Here is an 18205-nt window from a genome sequence, read left to right as displayed (position 1 = left end):
TTATATCATATTATGATTGTTTTGAGAAAGTGTTGTCATCCGAGATTTATTATTATTGCTCGCTAGTTGATTATGCCATTGATATGAGTAAACATGAGACCTAAATGTTATTGTGAATATGGTTAGTTCATAATCATTGCTAAAAACTTGAATGTTGGCTTTACATATTTGCAACAACAAGATCAAACAGAGTTTGTAAAAGTTTTTCTTTATCACTTTCAGTTTATCAACTGAATTGCTTGAGGACAAGCAAAGGTTTAAGCTTGGGGGGATTGATACGTCTCCGTCATATCTACTTTTCCAAACACTTTTGCCCTTGTTTTGGACTCTAACTTGCAAGATTTGAATGGAACTAACCCGGGCTGACGCTGTTTTCAGCAGAGTTGCCATATTTTTGTGCAGAAATAAAAGTTTTCAGAATGACCTGAAAATCAACGGAGATTATTTTTGGAATATATAAAAAATACTAGCGGAAGAATCCACATTAGGGGGGACACACCCTGTCCATGAGGGTGGGGGGCGCGCCAACCCCCCTGGGCGCGCCCCCTGCCTCGTGGGCCCCCTGATGCTCCACCGACCTCAACTCCAACTCCATATATTCGTGTTCGGGGAGAAAAAAATAAGGGAGAAGGATTCATCATGTTTTACGGTACGGAGCCACCTCCAAGCCCTATACTCTCTCGGGAGGGTTGATCTGGAGTCCGTTCGGGGCTCCGGAGAGGGGAATCCGCCGCCATCGTCATCATCAACCTTCCTCCATCATCAATTTCATGATGCTCACTGTCGTGCGTGAGTAATTCCATCGTAGGCTTGCTGGACGGTGATGGGTTGGATGAGATTTATCATGTAATCGAGTTAGTTTTGTTAGGGTTTGATCCCTAGTATCCACTATGTTCTGAGATTGATGTTGCTATGACTTTGCTATGCTTAATGCTTGTCACTAGGGCCCGAGTGCCATGATTTCAGATCTGAACCTATTATGTTTTCATGAATATATGTGAGTTCTTGTTCCTATCTTGCAAGTCTATAGTCACCTATTATGTGTTATGATCCGTTAACCCCGAAGTGACAATAATCGGGATACTTACCGGTGATGACCGTAGTTTGAGGAGTTCATGTATTCACTATGTGTTAATGCTTTGGTCTGGTACTCTATTAAAAGGTGGCCTTAATATCCCTTTTCCAATAGGACGCCGCTGCCATGGGAGGGTAGGACAAAAGATGTCATGCAAGTTCTTTTCCATAAGCACGTATGGCTATATTCGGAATACATGCCTACATTACATTGATGAACTGGAGCTAGTACTGTGTCACCCTATGTTATAACTGTTGCATGATTGATCGCATCCGACATAATTATCCATCACTGATCCATTGCCTACGAGATTTTCATATATTGTTCTTCGTTTATTTACTTTTCGGTTGTTACTGTTAATCACTATAAAACCCAAAAATATTAGTTTTGCTACCGTTACCACTACTATCACATTACTTTGCTACTAAACACTTTGCTGCAGATATTAAGTTTCCAGGTGTGGTTGAATTGACAACTTAGCTGCTAATACTTGAGAATATTCTTTGGCTCCCCTTGTGTCGAATCAATAAATTTGGGTTGAATACTCTACCCTCAAAAACTGTTGCGATCCCCTATACTTGTGGGTTATCCCTGGAACAGTGCTGGACCCAGCTTACTACAGTTACCGCTGAACTGGGAAAGTCCAAGGAGTCACCGACTGGTAAGGCTTCCTTCTATCGGAAAATGTAATCATGTGCCAGTCGTGTTTATACGAATAAACGTTGCTGTATTGTATGATGGCAGGCTCGTTGGCTCAGATGGTAGAGAAGCCGAAGGCCGCACACGCGGAAAAAGAACACGCCGAAAGGCAAGAGGCCGCTGGTCAACATGTACGGAAATGGACCAGGGACGAAAAGAACAAGCTACAGGACGCCAATACGCAGCTCGGCGAAGAGCTGAAGGATGTGCGGGCCCAACTGGCGGATGCTATAAAGGAGAACAAAAAGCTGCGAGGCGGCATATTTAGTATGCCTTTCAACTTATTGTCGTACAGTTCACCGAGGCGGCTTCTGATAAGTTTATTCTTGTAGGTATTTTGACTGGACGGCCCGAAGAAGAGGCATCGAGCTTCCAAGGAGATCTGTTACAAGAGCTGTCCAAAGTGTATGAGCGAGCACGGAAAGCGATGCAGAGTGTTGCCAAGGCTTTATGGCCATCCACATCCCCTCCAGGAAGTGTGGAGGAGCTGGTGAAGCTATTCAAGGGAGCTCAGCGCTGCTTCAGATTATGGAAGATATCGGCTTGCCGAGAAGGCGCGTGAGAGGCCTGGGCCATGGTGAAAACACGGTACACCGGACTTGATCCAAATTAGATGGCCCAGGTCGGACCTCGGGGGTCGGATGGACAAGAGATTCCAGTGAGCTTGGTGTATGACCAAGTGAAGATAGCCACGAAGTTTTCACAACAGGACTGTAAACTAGACATCCTGTTAGACGGTATAGAGGAAGAAGTTTTTGAGTCCAAGTGACTATGTACTTCAATTGACAATTTTGTCCCTAGCCAAATTGTAAAACGATTGTCATGGCAGACCTTTTCGCTTCGACCTCCGGACCCGAAGGTGCGGAGTGTTTCCGAATACCAAACCGACAATAAATACCGGGGCATGCATGAAAACCAGGCGTAGGGGTCATAGTTGCTTGAATAGACAAGTTATATTCGGCTAGCTATGTTATATTACTTATGGATTGTAAGAAACATCTTCCAGAGAGAATAGTTTCGTTAAGGGTTCCTTTCCCTGGGTGAACATGCGTTAATATGCATGCCCAAGCTGTGATTCGAAAAAATCGTAGTATATATAATATCTGGGGGTTCATAGTGTCGCGAGGTTAAATGTCTTTAGTCTGCCAACCGATTATTCCCTTAAGAACGCTAGCTTTCGGCTTCACCTAGTCTGAGGTACAAGTCTGGATGACCCGGTTGTAACAATCGCAGAGGTGCTCCCTTTATGCCCTTGCCGAACTAACGGGAATGTAGGGCATAAGCACAGGAGTCAGGCAACCCAGCTTGGCAAAAACTTAAGTCATAAAGGTGCATATCATGGCAAAGAAAAGGTATCTTTGAGAAAAGGACATATATGCAGCGAGCTTGATGCTCGGAGAGTGATAATAAGCTTGTGTAAAAGAAGCCCCCAGGTGTTATGGGTGTATACATTTAAGGATGTGTACCTCATAAGTGTGCGATCTAGCCGCATAAGAGCTATAAAGATAAAGAGAAATATATAAAGAGATAAAAAATGAGAAGAGGAGCAAAAAGAAAATGAACAATGAGTCCGACTCTAGGCGTAGAATCTTCGGAGTCTGGCGGCATTCCACGGGTTTGGCTCTAAGCGATTATCCGATGTGTCGCAGATGGTACGCCCCTCCAATGAGAACTTCATCTATAATCAAGGGACCTTCCCACTTGGACTTGAGTTTGTCCTTTTTCTTCTCTGGCAAGCGTAGAACAAGTTCACCAACATTGTAAGTCTTGGCCTGCACCTCTCTGCTTTGGTATCTGCGAGCTTGTTGTTGATAGGATGCGGAACGGGCCTTTGCAATGTCTCGCTCCTCCTCCAGGGTATCTAGACTGTCCTGCCGATCTAGCTCGGCTTCTCTCTCTTCATACATGCGCACTCGAGGTGAATCATGAATAATGTCGTAGGGCAAAACATCCTCCGCACCGTACACCATGAAAAATGTTGTGTAACCGGTAGTGTGATTGGGCGTGGTTCGCAGCCCCCAGAGTACAGAGTCAAGCTCCTCGACCCAGTGTTTGTCTGACTCTTTTAAAGACCGTACTAGTCTAGGCTTAATGCCGCTCATGATGAGACCATTAGCTCGTTCAACTTGATCATTCGTTTGGCGGGATAGACGGAGGAATAATCGAGCTTGATGCCCAGGTTAGCACACCATTTTTTCACTTCGTTGGCTGTAAAGTTGGAGCCGTTATCGGTTATGATGCTGTGTGGGACACCATAATGGTGTACGACGCCGGATATGAAGTCTATCACTGGTCTGGCTTCGGCCCTTTTAACCGGCTTCACCCCTATCCACTTAGTGAATTTATCTACCATGACTAGCAGATATTTTTTATTATGGCTTCCCCCTTTGAGAGGTCCGACCATATCAAGCCCCAAGACCGCGAAAGGCCAAGTAATGGGGATTGTTTGTAAGGCAGTAGGCGGCATATGGCTTTGATTGGCGAAAAGCTGGCATCCCACGCAATGTTGGACAAGGTCCTATGCATCTGCTCGGGCCGTCGGCCAGAAGAAACCGGTACAGAAGGCCTTGCTTACAAGAGCCCGGGCTGCGGCGTGGTAACCGCCCAGACCATCATGGATTTCAGCCAAGAGCTGCCGTCCTTCTTATTCAGAGATACATCTTTGAAGTATTCTGGTAGTACTCTTCTTGTAGAGCTCTCCTTCATGAACCTTGTAGGCTTTCGAGCGCCGAGCAATGCATCGAGCCTCATTCTGGTCCTCATGGATCTCTCGCCTATTAAGGTAGGCCAAGAAGGGTTTGGTCCATGGGGCAATTACTGCCATTATTAGGTGGGCCGATGGTGTTGTTTCGGTGGCTGAGCCCCCGATGATATCGGAATTGTGTTCGGATTCTTGGGGTATAACCGGATCCAGACTAGTGTTGCCGCTCTCGTCCTGCCACACCACGGATGGCTTGGAGAGCCTTTCCAAAAAGATGTTAGGCGGGACAGGGTCACGCTTGGCGCCCATGCGAGCAAGGACGTCCGCCTCTTGATTACTTTCTCGAGCCACATGATGAAACTCGAGTCCCTCGAACCGAGCTGATATTTTGAGTACGGCATTAAGATAGGCCTCCATCTTCGGATCTTTAGCATCAAAGTCTCCGTTTATTTGGGATATTGCGAGGTTTGAATCCCCACGCACCTCCAGGCGTTGTATGCCCATAGAGACAGCCATCCAAAGACCGTGCAATAAGGCCTTGTACTCGGCTGCGTTATTGGAGTCTGTGTATAATATTTGGAGTACATAGTGGACTGTGTCTCCTGTGGGGGACGTTAGTATAAAGCTTGCTCCTAAACCGGCCAGCATTTTAGAGCCATCGAAGTGCATGACCCAGTTGGAATATGTATCATACTCTTCAGGGAGTTCAGCCTCTGTCCATTCGGCGACAAAATCAGCCAATACTTGGGACTTAATGGCCCGACGTGGTTTGTATGTGATGTCAAATGGCAAGACCTCGATGGCCCACTTGGCAATCCAGCCTATAGCATCGTGGTTGTTTATTATATCATTGAGTGGTACTTCGGAAGCCACCATGATTGAGCACTCCTAAAAGTAGTGCCGTAGCTTCCGGGATGCCATGAAGACCGCATATGCTATCTTTTGGTAATGAGGGTACCGAGATTTGCATGGTGTGAGGACAGTGGATACGTAGTATAGCGTTTTCTGAAGTGGGAATTTATGTCCGTGCTCCTCTTGTTCGACGATGAGCACCGCACTCACCACCTGGTGTGTTCCAGAGATGTATAATAACATGGGTTCACCGACGTTCAGCTGTTGTCGCGTCCGTCCACTTGAAGTGGTCAGTGCGTCAGAGTAGGCAGTATAGTGGCAATGCTTTTTCTCCTAATCTATAGATAAAGCGGCTTAAAGCTGCCACGCCTTTTGGACCTGTTTAAGGTCTGTTGGTGTAGCTAATTGTGACAAGGCTCGAATTTTGGCTGGGTTTGCCTCAATTCCTCTATTGGAAACGATGAAGCCCAACAGTTTTCCGGCGGGAACGCCGAAGATGCACTTTTCCGGATTGAGCCTGATGTCATTTGCGCGGAGGCTGTCAAATGTGAGATGCAGGTCATCTACTAGTGAACCGACGTGCTTAGTTTTGATGACGATGTCATCTACATATGCTTTGACCATTTTGCCGATTTGTTTCTCCAGGCATGTTTGAATCATGCGTTGGTAGGTGGCGCCGGTGTTTTTCAGCCTGAAGGGCATAGTGTTGAAGCATAAAGGCCTGTATGGGGTAATGAACGCTATTGCGACTTGATCAGATTCCTTCATTCTAATTTGATAGTATCCAGAGTATGCGTCGAGGAAACACAGTGAATCATGTCCTGCGGTAGTGTCGATGATCCGATAGATGCGGGGGAGGGGGAAGGGATCCTTGGGGCAGGCCTTGTTGAGGTCTTTGAAATCGAAGCACATGCGCCAGGATTTATCCTTCTTTGGTACCATCACCATGTTTACTAGCCAGTCCCGATGTTTTATTTCTCTGATGAACCCGACCTCAATTAACTTTGCTAGTTCCTCCCCCATAGCTTGTCGTTTGGGTTCAAAAAAGCGCCGTAGTGTTTGCTTGACCGGCTTGTATCCCTTCAACATATTGAGGCTGTGTTCGGCCAACCTGTGTGGGATTCCAGGCATGTCAGAAGGGTGCCAGGCAAATATGTCCCAGTTCTCTCGCAGGAACGCGCGTAATGCGGCGTCGACTGTAGGGTCCAGTTGTGCCCCGATGGAGGCTGTCTTCTTGGGATCCATCGGGTGAACTTGAAATTTGACTATTTCGTCTGCTGGTTTGAAGGAGGTGGACTTGGGGCGCTTATCGAGGATTACGTCGTCCCTGTCCACCGTGGAGCTTAGTGCGGTTAATTCTTCGGCCGCAAGGGCCTCGGATAGTGCCTTGAGGGCCAGAGATACGGTTTTGTTTTCAGCGCGGAGTGCTATGTCCGGATCACTGGAGAGAGTGATAATACCGTTGGGTCCGGGCATCTTGAGCTCATGTACCCGTAATGTGGTATGGCTTGAAAGCACGTGAATGCGCCTCGCCCTAACAGGGCGTGATATCCACTGTTGAAAGGGGCCACTTGGAAGGTTATCTCTTCGGACCGATAGTTCTCCGGCGTGCCGAATACCATGTCGAGTTTAATTTTTCCGGCGCATCTTGCTTCCCGACTGGGGATGATTCCTAGAAAGGTCGTATCACTTTGTTCAATGCGGCTTCTGTCTATTTGCATTTTACTAAGTGTATCCTCGTAAATGAGGTTTAGTCCGCTGCCACCGTCCATTAGCACTTTAGTGAGTCGGAAGCCGTCCACAATGGGGTTGAGGACCAAGGCAACCGGCGCCCCGACTGAACAGAATTTTGGTTTGTCATTGGCATTAAAAGTTATTGCCATATCGCTCCAATGATTTATTGATGTGACTTGGCAGACTTCGGCGAGGTCACGGAGTGTTCTCTTACGCCGATTGTTTGAAGCGAAAGTCTCAAAGCCCGTCAATACTCTGATGTCATCGTCTTCCGGAGGGTGTGGCTCTGAGGTATTTTTGGCGAGGATGTCCTCGCCGCTCTTGGCTACTTGCCGGAGAATCCAACATGCTCTAAGGCTGTGGGTTGGTTCGGTATCCGGTGTTGCGTGTATTTTGCATGGCCTATCAAGCCATCCTTCAAGAACAGTGCCACGTCCCGTAATGGGTTTAGTTTTCTTGCCTACGGGGTCAGGTGCTCCGCAAGGGTGCATCCTTTTTGCCCGCCAGGGAGGTGGCATGAAGGCCGGGGGTTCCCAGCGAGCTTTCTAAGTTTTCCAGGCGCTTTCCATTTTGCAGTACTTTTGTACTATGGTTGCCAGGTCAGCGAAGTGCAATATGCTACGGCGGTTGAGGGCGTTGAGGATTCCTTTGTCCGTGCAATTATTGAGGAATGCTGAAATTGCGTCCTCGTCGCGGCAATCTTTAACCTTGTCCTTGACAAGGAGGAATCTAGCCCATTAGTGGTGGACTGTTTCCCGAGGCTGCTGCCATATGTACATGAGGTCGCATATATTTGAGGGACCGGGATTGCTTGGCGAATATTGTTTGTGGTGGGTGGGTGGCGTTTAATCCGAACCCTGACCCAGAGTTTGAATAACTTCCAAGTTTATCATTTTGGGATCCGAGATGTCCAATGATTCCTTAGGCTCCACATCTGATTCTAAGTTCGGAGGACCGGGAGTGTCACCCCGCAGATGAGTATCAGGCTCTATGAGCTCGGAGATCCGAACATAGCGTGTTTTCAGTATAGGGGAAGAGTTGTTATTGCTTTGCTCCTCAACGACCGCTATCTGATGGGTGATCGGCAGAGATTTGATTTCTCTCCGATCGGGTTTAAGCCCAATCTGATCATAGTCCGTAGCGACTCCCAGGGAGGCAATGCAATCCAGGAGTTCACTGAAGGACGACAAATCCGTCGGATCCATCTACTTGGAGTATTCGGAGTCAATACAGAGACGATTTTCAATGACTTGGGAAGTCATCATCGTCTTAAAGGCCGAACGGGTGCCCAGCCGGAGGGTTTGGCCTGAGGCCAAGGCTCCTCTAGAAGTGATACCGTCCTTGATAACAAGGCGAGCCATTAATCCTGTTGTCGATGCAACAAAGGAACTCTCAATGAAATCACCAATGTCGGTGTCAAAACTGACAGATCTCGGGTAGGGGGTCCCGAACTGTGCGTCTAAGGATTGATGGTAACAGGAGACAAGGGACAAGATGTTTTACCCAGGTCCGGGCCCTCTTGATGGAGGTAATACCCTACGTCCTGCTTGATTGACTTCGATGAGTATAGGGGTTACAAGAGTTGATCTACCACGAGATCGTAATGGCTATACCCTAATTGTATAGCCTGTATCATTATGATTGCCCCTATGGACTAAAACCCTCTGGTTTATATAGACGCTGGAGGGGGATAGGGTTTTACAGAGTTGGTTTACAGAGAAAGGAATATCCATATCCTCATGTAGGCCTGCCTTCCACGCCAAGGGAAGTCCCATCCGAACACAGGAGGAAGTCTTCTGTCTTGTATCTTCACGACCCATTAGTCTGGCCCATGTCATATTGTCCGGACGCCTGAGGACCCCTTAATCTAGGACTCCCTCACCGAAGATGAGGCCAGATTCATCGGTAACGCTCCCTTCCTCTTATCAAAAGAGAGCCTATTATGGAATTGTCATGGCAGATGTCCTAGCGGAAGGACTTAGTCGTGGAGCCATCGCAACTAGGTTAGCTTAAAGGAGTTAATCGAGACAAAGGACACATAGGGTTTATACTGGTTCGGCCCCTCGCGGTGGAGGTAACAAGGCCTACTTTAGTTTGGGATTGTATTGCTTGGGTTTTGATTACCAGGGAGCGAATACGCTTGACCTAGTTCTTGATCTCTTGTTTCTTGCCCTAAACCGCCGCCGGGTCATCCCATTATATACACAGGTTGACGCCCAGTGGCTCATGGAGTCCCGGTCGGCTCATACACAACGTGTCCAGCTCGGTGACAAACTACGCTTGCCTTATAATACAAGTCATACATACATGGCGGTTCATCCTCTTGGGCCTCAAGTCGCCACTAGGTCTTGGGCCGCCAATGGGCTCGTATGATCCGCCATCTTCATCGGTAAGGCACCAGTGGTATGACCCGGCCCCTCCTGGGCGGTTCATACCCAGTAGTTATATCCCAAACATTAGACCCCAGGTTGATTTGAACTTGTTCATGTCAATCTCCAATACCAGACTTGTCAAAATCTTGCATGACTTGTTTGATGATCTTTGTTGTAACCCGCCATGACGTTAGCTCTTAAAATCTTCTTAAATCGCCATGACGTCATCTCGTATTAATTTCTCACAAAGCCCAGGATATCTTAACTGATCCTTATCTTAATAAACACCCCGAAAACCGAGGCGTCCATATAGCCACATGATGATTTCGACCTCCTCGATTCCTGCACATGCCTTGTACTCACCCCCTTATAAATAGGGTCAGGGGTCTTTATGATTTTCCCCTCACTTCCTCCTTCATCTTCCTCCTTCGCACAGCCATACATGCTCGAGCTTCGCCCCTGCGACCTTCGACCGCTGTGTCAACCCAGGCCGCTGCATCACCCTGATCGTACCAGAGAACTCTAGCGCGCCACCGCTGCTCCTCATCACCTATATGCGCACCTCCCCCTCCTGTCTCAGTTCTATATTAGGGTTCGAGCCATTCATCGGTGTTCTTGCCGTTCCTGCACTGCTTCCGTCAACTCTTGATAGCTTTTAATCTGGACATGCTATAAACTTTGTGCGAAAGTAGTTTTGACATCATTTTCATCATTAGAATAGCATCTCTCCATATAATATCTCATTAGAGCATCCATCCCTTTCTGCTGCCTCCACCTTAGGCTAGAATTTGACTACTTTTTTGAACTGTGGTAGATCCAAAGTTATTGCTCATGCTTGTGAAATCTGTTTGTCCACCACTTTAGCAAAATTTCCACTTGATAGATTTGAAGCACCAAAACTGCCATGGCGGCTTATGATAGTAACCATGACCCATCATATAGCATTAGGCCCCATTTAAGCTGCCATCATCCACCAAAGTCAATAACCTTGCAATATTGTTTTGGTTTAACCGGATTTGCTTACTCATCTTCATAATCCTACTTTCTGGTTTAACAATCCGCATATTTTGAACTGTACCTTGATAACCCACAAGTATAGGCGGTTAGTTGTAGCCTCTTTCGATAAGTAAGAGTGTCAAACCCAACGAGGAGCTAAAGGTAGAACAAATATTCCCTCAAGTTTTATCAACCACCGATACAACTCTACGCACGCTTAACATTCGCTTTACCTAGAACAAGTATGAAACTAGAAGTACTTTGTAGGTGTTGTTGGATAGGTTTAAGTAGAGATTACAGCGGGTAAAAGAGGGGTTACACCGCTGCATAGAGGGGGGAAGAGTTGGTGATGACGGCATTGAAGTTGTTGGTGTAGATCATTGTCGCAATGATGGCCCCGACAGCGTTCCGATGCCACCGGGAGAGAGGGGGAGAGAGCCCCCCTTCTTCTTCTTCTTCCTTGACCTCCCCCCTAGATGGGAGAAGGGTTTCCCCTCTGGTCCATGGCCTCCATGGCGGCGGAGGGGCGAGAGCCCCTCCGAGATTGGATCTCTCTCTGTTTCCTTCTGTTTCTGCGCTCTCTTATTCTGCCCTTTCACCGTTTCTTAAATTCTCGGAGATCTGTAACTCCGATTGGGCTGAAATTTTGACACGATTTTTATCCGGATATTAGCTTTCTTGCAGAGAAAGAAGGGCACCAACCACCTTACGAAGTGGCCACGAGGGCCCAGGGCACACCCTACCCACTGGGGCGCGCCCCTCACCCTTGTGGGCCCCTCGGGCATTGTCTCGCATTGATTCCACTTCCTAAAATTCACATATATTCCAAAAAAAATCTCCGTAAGTTTTTATCCCGTTTGGACTTCGTTTGATATGGATTTTCTGCGAAACAAAAAACATGCAACGAAAAGGAACTGGCACTGGGCATTGGATCAATATGTTAGTCCCAAAAATAGTATAAAAAGTTGCCAAAAGATGTAAAAGTAGTAGAATATTGACATGGAACAATCAAAAATTATAGATACGACGGAGATGTATCAGCATCCCCAAGCTTAATTCCTGCTCGTCCTCGAGTAGGTAAATGATAAAAAAGATAATTTTTGATGTGGAATGCTACCTAGCATAATCTTGATCATGTAATCTAATCATGGCATGAATATTAAGACATGATTTATTCAAAGCAATAGTCTATCATTTGGCATTAAGACAATAATACTTCAAGCATACTAATAAAGCAATCATGCCTTTTCAAAATAACATGGCCAAAGAAAGTTATCCCTGCAAAATCATATGGTCTGGCTATGCTCCATCTTCATCACACAAAATATTCAAATCATGCACAACCCCGATGACAAGCCAAGCAATTGTTTCATACTTTTGATGTTCTCAAACCTTTTCAACTTTCATGCAATACATGAGCTTGAGCCATGGATATAGCACTACAGGTGGAATAGAATATGATGATGGAGGTTGTGTGGAGAAGACAAAAAAAGGGAGAAAGTCTCACATCGACGCGGCTAATCAACGGGCTATGGAGATGCCCATCAATTGATGTCGATGCGAGGAGTAGGGATTGCCATGCAATAGATGCACTAGAGCTATAAGTGTATGAAAGCTCAAACTGAAACTAAGTGGGTGTGCATCCAACTTGCTTGCTCATGAAGACGTAGGGCACTTGAGGAAGCCCATCATTGGAATATACAAGCCAAGTTCTATAATGAAAACTCCCAGTAGTATATGAAAGTGATAACTCAAGAGACTCTCTATATGAAGAACATGGCGCTACTCTGAAGCACAATTATGGTAAAAGGATAGTAACATTGTCCCTTCTCTCTTTTCTCTCATTTTCTTTTTTTCTTTTTTTGTAGGCTTCTTTGGCCTCTCTCTCTTTTTGGGGGGGGGGGGGGTGGCTTCTCTGGCCACTTTTATTTTGATAACCTCACATGGGACAATGTTCTAATAATGATGATCATCAAACTTTTATTTACTTACAACTCAATATTACAACTCGATACTAGAACAAAGATATGACTCTATATGAATGCCTCCGGCGGTGTACCGAGATGTGCAATGATCTAGCGTGGCAATGAAATCAAAAAACGGACAAGCCATGAAAACATCATGCTAGCTATCTTACGATCATGCAAAGCAATATGACAATAAATGATCAAGTCATGTATATGATGATGATGGAAGTTGCATGGCAATATATCTCGGAATGGCTATGGAAATGCCATGATAGGTAGGTATGGTGGCTGTTTTGAGAAAGATATAAGGAGGCTTATGTGTGATAGAGCGCATCATATCATGGGGTTTGGATGCACCGGCGAAGTTTGCACCGACTCTCAAGGTGAGAAAGGGCAATGCACGGTACTGAAGAGGCTAGCAATGATGGAAGGGTGAGAGTGCGTATAATCCATGGACGCAACATTAGTCATAAAGAACTCACATACTTATTGCAAAAATCTATTAGTCATCGAAACAAAGTACTACACGCATGCTCCTAGGGGGATAGATTGGTAGGAAAAGACCATCACTCGTCCTCGACTGCCACTCATAAGGAAGACAATCAATAAATACCTCATGCTCCAACTTCGTTACATAACGGTTCACCATACATGCATGCTACGGGAATCACAAACTTCAACACAAGTATTTCTACAATCCACAACTACCCACTAGCATGACTCTAATATCACCATCTTTATATTGCAAAACTATTGTAAGGAATCAAACATATCATATTCAGTGATCTACAAGTTTTATGTAGGATTGAATGACTAACCATGTGAATGACCAATTCCTGTCATCTCTCTAAATAGATATAAGTGAAGCAAGAGAGTTTAATTCTTTCTACAAAATATATGCCCACACTCTAACAGATATAAGTGAAGCAAAAGAGCATTCTACAAATGGAGGTTTTCTATGTGTAGGGAAACAGGCAATCCAAACTTCAAATGATATATGTGATGCACATGAACAATTCTATAAAGCCATACTCAAAAGATATAAGTGAAGTGCAATGAGCATTCTATAAATCAACCATGGACTATCTCATACCAGCATGGTGCATCAAAGAAAAGTGAAAACTGAATGCAAAAGACGCTCCAAGATTTGCACATATCACATGAACGAAACGAAACCGAAAACATACTGATACTTGTTGAAGAAAGATGGGATGCCTTCCGGGGCATCCCCAAGCTTAGACGCTTGAGTCTACTTGAATATTTACTTGGGGTGACTTTTTCATCCCCAAGCTTGAGCTCTTGCCTCTCCTCCTTCTCCTCATATCGAGACCTCCTCGATCCTTGATCACTTCATCCACACAAAGCTCAACAGAAAGTTCGGTAAGATCTGTTAGTATAATAAAGCAAATCACTACTCTAAGTACTGTTGCAAACCAATTCATATTTTGTTTTTGCATTGTAGCTACTGTAATATAACAATTCCATGGCTTAATCCACTGATAGAAATCAGTTTCCTCAAAACAAGCAAACAATGCATCAAAAACAGAATCTGTCTTAAACAGGACAATCTGTAGTAATCTAAACATTCACCATACTTCTGGTACTTAAAAAATTCTGAAAAATTAGGAAAAATAAACAATTTGTATAGAAAGACAGTGCAAAAAGTTTCAGAACCATTTGACGTTCCAGTAAAAAAATGTAAAATCACGCACTACAGCCAAAGTTTCTGTTTTGCACCGCACAAACCAACAAGCAATGTAAACATCCTAAAGGAAAACCTTGGCACATTATTTTTATAATACAATGGAATTTTACAAGGGGATAATTATTTTTGTTGAAAAGTTTCTGTAATCAAGATTCACAAAGTTTCCGTGAGCATGAACAAAGTTCAAGGAGCTCCCTCACTTCAACAATGCTTGTATCTCTCACTTTCACTTTCCTTTTTGAAAAGTTTTGGGTTCCCCTCTTAATTTTTTGTTTTTAAACTCTATAAAAGCACTCAACAGAAATAAATGACTCTCTAAGACTTCCGGGTTGTCTCCCTAGTAGCGCTTTCTTTAAAGCCATTAAGCTAGGCATAAGGTGCTCAAGTAATGAATCCACCCAGATCCCAAGGTATATCAAAGCTAATTTGAATTAGCAATGATTTGGAATTTAGTAGTGAGCATAAAGCAACATATATCAAGCAATGATGAAGTATAACTCTCTTCCTATGCATCGGCATGTCATACAAGAACAATTCATGCACATCAAGTAAAGGCCAATGCATAGCATAAGAAGTTTCTTGCAATTTTATCGTGTTGGAAACATAGAGAGGCGGAGATGTAGTTCCTCTCTCATAATAATTGCAAGTAGGAGCAGCAAGCACATGCATATTATATTCATCAAAATTATCATGTGCAATGGTAAAAGGCCACCTATGAATATAATCCTTAATAAGTGCAAACTTCTCCGATATAGTGTAGTTTGGAGAATTCAAAAAGATAATAGGACTATCATGTGTGGGTGCAATAGCAACAATTTCATGTTTAACATAAGGAACAATAGCAAGTTCATCTCCATAAGCATAATTCATATTGGCATCTTGGCCACAAGAATAGCAAGCATCAAGTTCATCAAAAAGGGATATTTCAAACGAATCAACGGGATCATAGCAATTATCATGGCATTCATCCTTCGGTAAGAACGAAGGGACATTAAATAATGTATGAGTTGGAGAGTTACTCTCATTAGAAGGTGGGCACGGGTAGCTAATCCGATCTTCCTCCTTTTGTTCTTCGCTCTCCTCATCATCTTTTTCATCCAATGAGCTCACAGTTTCATCAATTTCTTCTTCCATAGACTCCTGCAAAATATTAGTCTCTTCTCGGACAGCGGAGACTTTCTCAATAAATTCATCAATATCATAATTGTATTTATAATTCTCATAGAAATATTTAAGGATAGCTAAATTTTTAGGTCTATAAACTGAATCATCAAAATCTTCAAACTCTTTAAACAAACATTCAATTTCACAAGCACCCTTAAAAGCAACAAATTCTTCTATTCGTTCCACATCATAGTAATCATATATACCATTAGCATAAGAAGCTAAGGTTTCATTATCATTAAATTTGCATGAAAAGGGAAGGTGTGGAGCCTTCATCCTAGAGCAACAAGTATAATCATATCTCAAGCATAGTTGCTGAGCATACCAATGCAACATATAAATTTGATCCCATAATAATTTCCCTTTTTGAGTCAAGCGATAATCCCTAAAGTATTCACGTTGATCCAACGTGTTTCCCATTATATAATTGAATGGGGTTTTCTCAGGATTATTAAAGTAGTGCATAATATCTTTCACATAATGAGCATCGAGGGTTTTAGGAGGTTCCCCATCTCCATGAGTAGCAAGTAAACCTAATTTTTTTGGTATTTCGTGTTCCATATGCATAACTAATGATAGAGAACAACTTAGAACAGCAAATAAAATCCAGTTAGTGATAAAGCAAACAAGAGAGAATATTCACCCCACGCTATTGCTCCCCGGCAATGGCGCCAGAAAAAGGTCTTGATAACCCACAAGTAGAGGGGATCAGTTGTAGCCTCTTTCGATAAGTAAGAGTGTCGAACCCAACGAGGAGCTAAAGGTAGAACAAATATTTCCTCAAGTTCTATCGACCACCGATACAACTCTACGCACGCTTGACGTTCACTTTACCTAGAACAAGTATGAAACTAGAAGTACTTTGTAGGTGTTGTTGGATAGGTTTGCAAGATAATAAAGAGCACGTAAATAAAAGTAGGGGCTGTTTAGATGAAGACACAACTAAGTTAGTTTTAGTAGAGAGCTTTTTGTCACAAGAAAGTTATTTGTCCCTAGGCAATCGATAACTAGACCGGTAATCATTATTGTAATTTTATTTGAGGGAGAGGCATAAGCTAACATACTTTCTCTTCTTGGATCATATGCACTTATGATTGGAACTCTAGCAAGCATCCGCAACTACTAAAGATCATTAAGGTAAAACCCAACCATAGCATTATAAGCATCAAGTCCTCTTTATTCCCATACGCAAACAACCTACTTACTCGGGTCTGTGCTTCTGTCACTCACGCCACCCACCATAAGAAAATCATGAACATATTGCAAACCCTAAAGTGGGGATCCCTCACGCTTGTGCGACACGGAGAGCACCTTAGGACAGCACCAATAATATAACATGCAACTCAAACCAATCACGATCATCAATTAACCGATAGGACAAATGGATCTACTCAAACATCATAGGATAGCCATACATCATTGGGAAATAATATTTAGCCTTGAGCACCATGTTTAAGTAGAGATTACATCGGGTAAAAGAGGGGTTACACCGCTGCATAGAGGGGGGGGGGAAGAGTTGGTGATGACGGCGGTGAGGTTGTTGGTGTAGATCGTTGTCGCGATGATGGCCCTGACAGCGTTCTGGCGCCACCGAGAGAGAGGGGGATAGAGCCCCCGTCTTATTATTCTTCCTTGACCTTACCCCTAGATGGGAGAAGGATTTCCACTCTTGTCCATGGCCTCCATGGCGGCAGAGGGGCGAGAGCCCCTCCGATATTGGATCTCTCTCTGTGTGTGTGTGTGTGTGTGTTTCCTTCTGTTTCTGCGCTCTCTGATTCTGCCCTTTCACCGTTTCTTAAATTCCCGGAGATCCGTAACTCCAATTGGGCTGAAATATTGACACAATTTTTATCCGGATATTGGCTTTCTTGCGGCGAAAGAAGGGCACCAACCGCCTTACGGAGTGGCCACGAGGGCCCAGGGCACACCCCTCACCCTCGTGGGCCCCTCGGGCATCGTCTCCCGTTGATTCCACTTCCCAAAATTCACATATATTCCAAAAAAAATCTCCATAAGTTTTTATCCTGTTCGGACTCCGTTTGATATGGATTTTCTACGAAACAAAAAACATGCAACAAATAGGAACTGACACTAGGCATTGGATCAATATGTTAGTCCCAAAAATAGTATAAAAAGTTGCCAAAAGTATGTAAAAGTTGTAGAATATTGGCATGGAAGAATAAAAAATTATAGATACGATGGAGACATATCATACCTCTGTAAGCATTAACCTTGTACAATGGTTTAAGCAATAACTTGTAACTCGCCAAACATATCTTGAATCGCCTTATGTAGGTCGTGCACTCAATCATGACTAAGACCGTCACGTCATGCGACTGGGTCCCGTCCATAGTTAACGAGGCAATTCTCCAAGAGTTCGTCAAGATCTGCTTTTTACCAGCAAAGAACACCATTCACTGGCGTGCTCCGAACCCTGACGAAGTCAGACCTCATCCACAGGATGATGAAGTCATTGTTTTCACTGATCACATGAACCGGGGCTTTTCATCGCCCGGGTCAAAATTCTTCCGTGATGTTCTCCATTTTTTACAACTTAATCCCCAAGACATCGAACCCAATTCTGTTTCTAATATCTGCAATTTCCAAGTCTTTTGTGAAGTATACCTTCCAGAAGAACCCAGTGTTGATCTCTTTAGAGAATATTTTTACTTAAACCGCCAAAATGAATTTACTGACGGGCCCTGCCAAGAACTTGGAGGGATCTCAATTCAGCGACGCAGAGACGCCATTTTTCCTTATGCTCAGCTTCCAAGCCATCCCAAGGATTGGAATCAAACTTGGTTCTACGACAAAGATACCTCTCCTGCTGATGAGAATCCCTTGCCAGGCTTCCGTGATCAGTGGCTCAACCCAAAACACCCTCTTCCCGACCGGCTCACAACTGAACGGGCCAAACTCGCCCCTACCTTCTCAAAGGTT

The sequence above is a fragment of the Triticum aestivum genome, chromosome 2A (genome assembly GCF_018294505.1).
Source record: "Triticum aestivum cultivar Chinese Spring chromosome 2A, IWGSC CS RefSeq v2.1, whole genome shotgun sequence".
NCBI lineage: Eukaryota > Viridiplantae > Streptophyta > Magnoliopsida > Poales > Poaceae > Triticum > Triticum aestivum.
Note: the sequence above shows the minus strand (reverse complement) of the source record.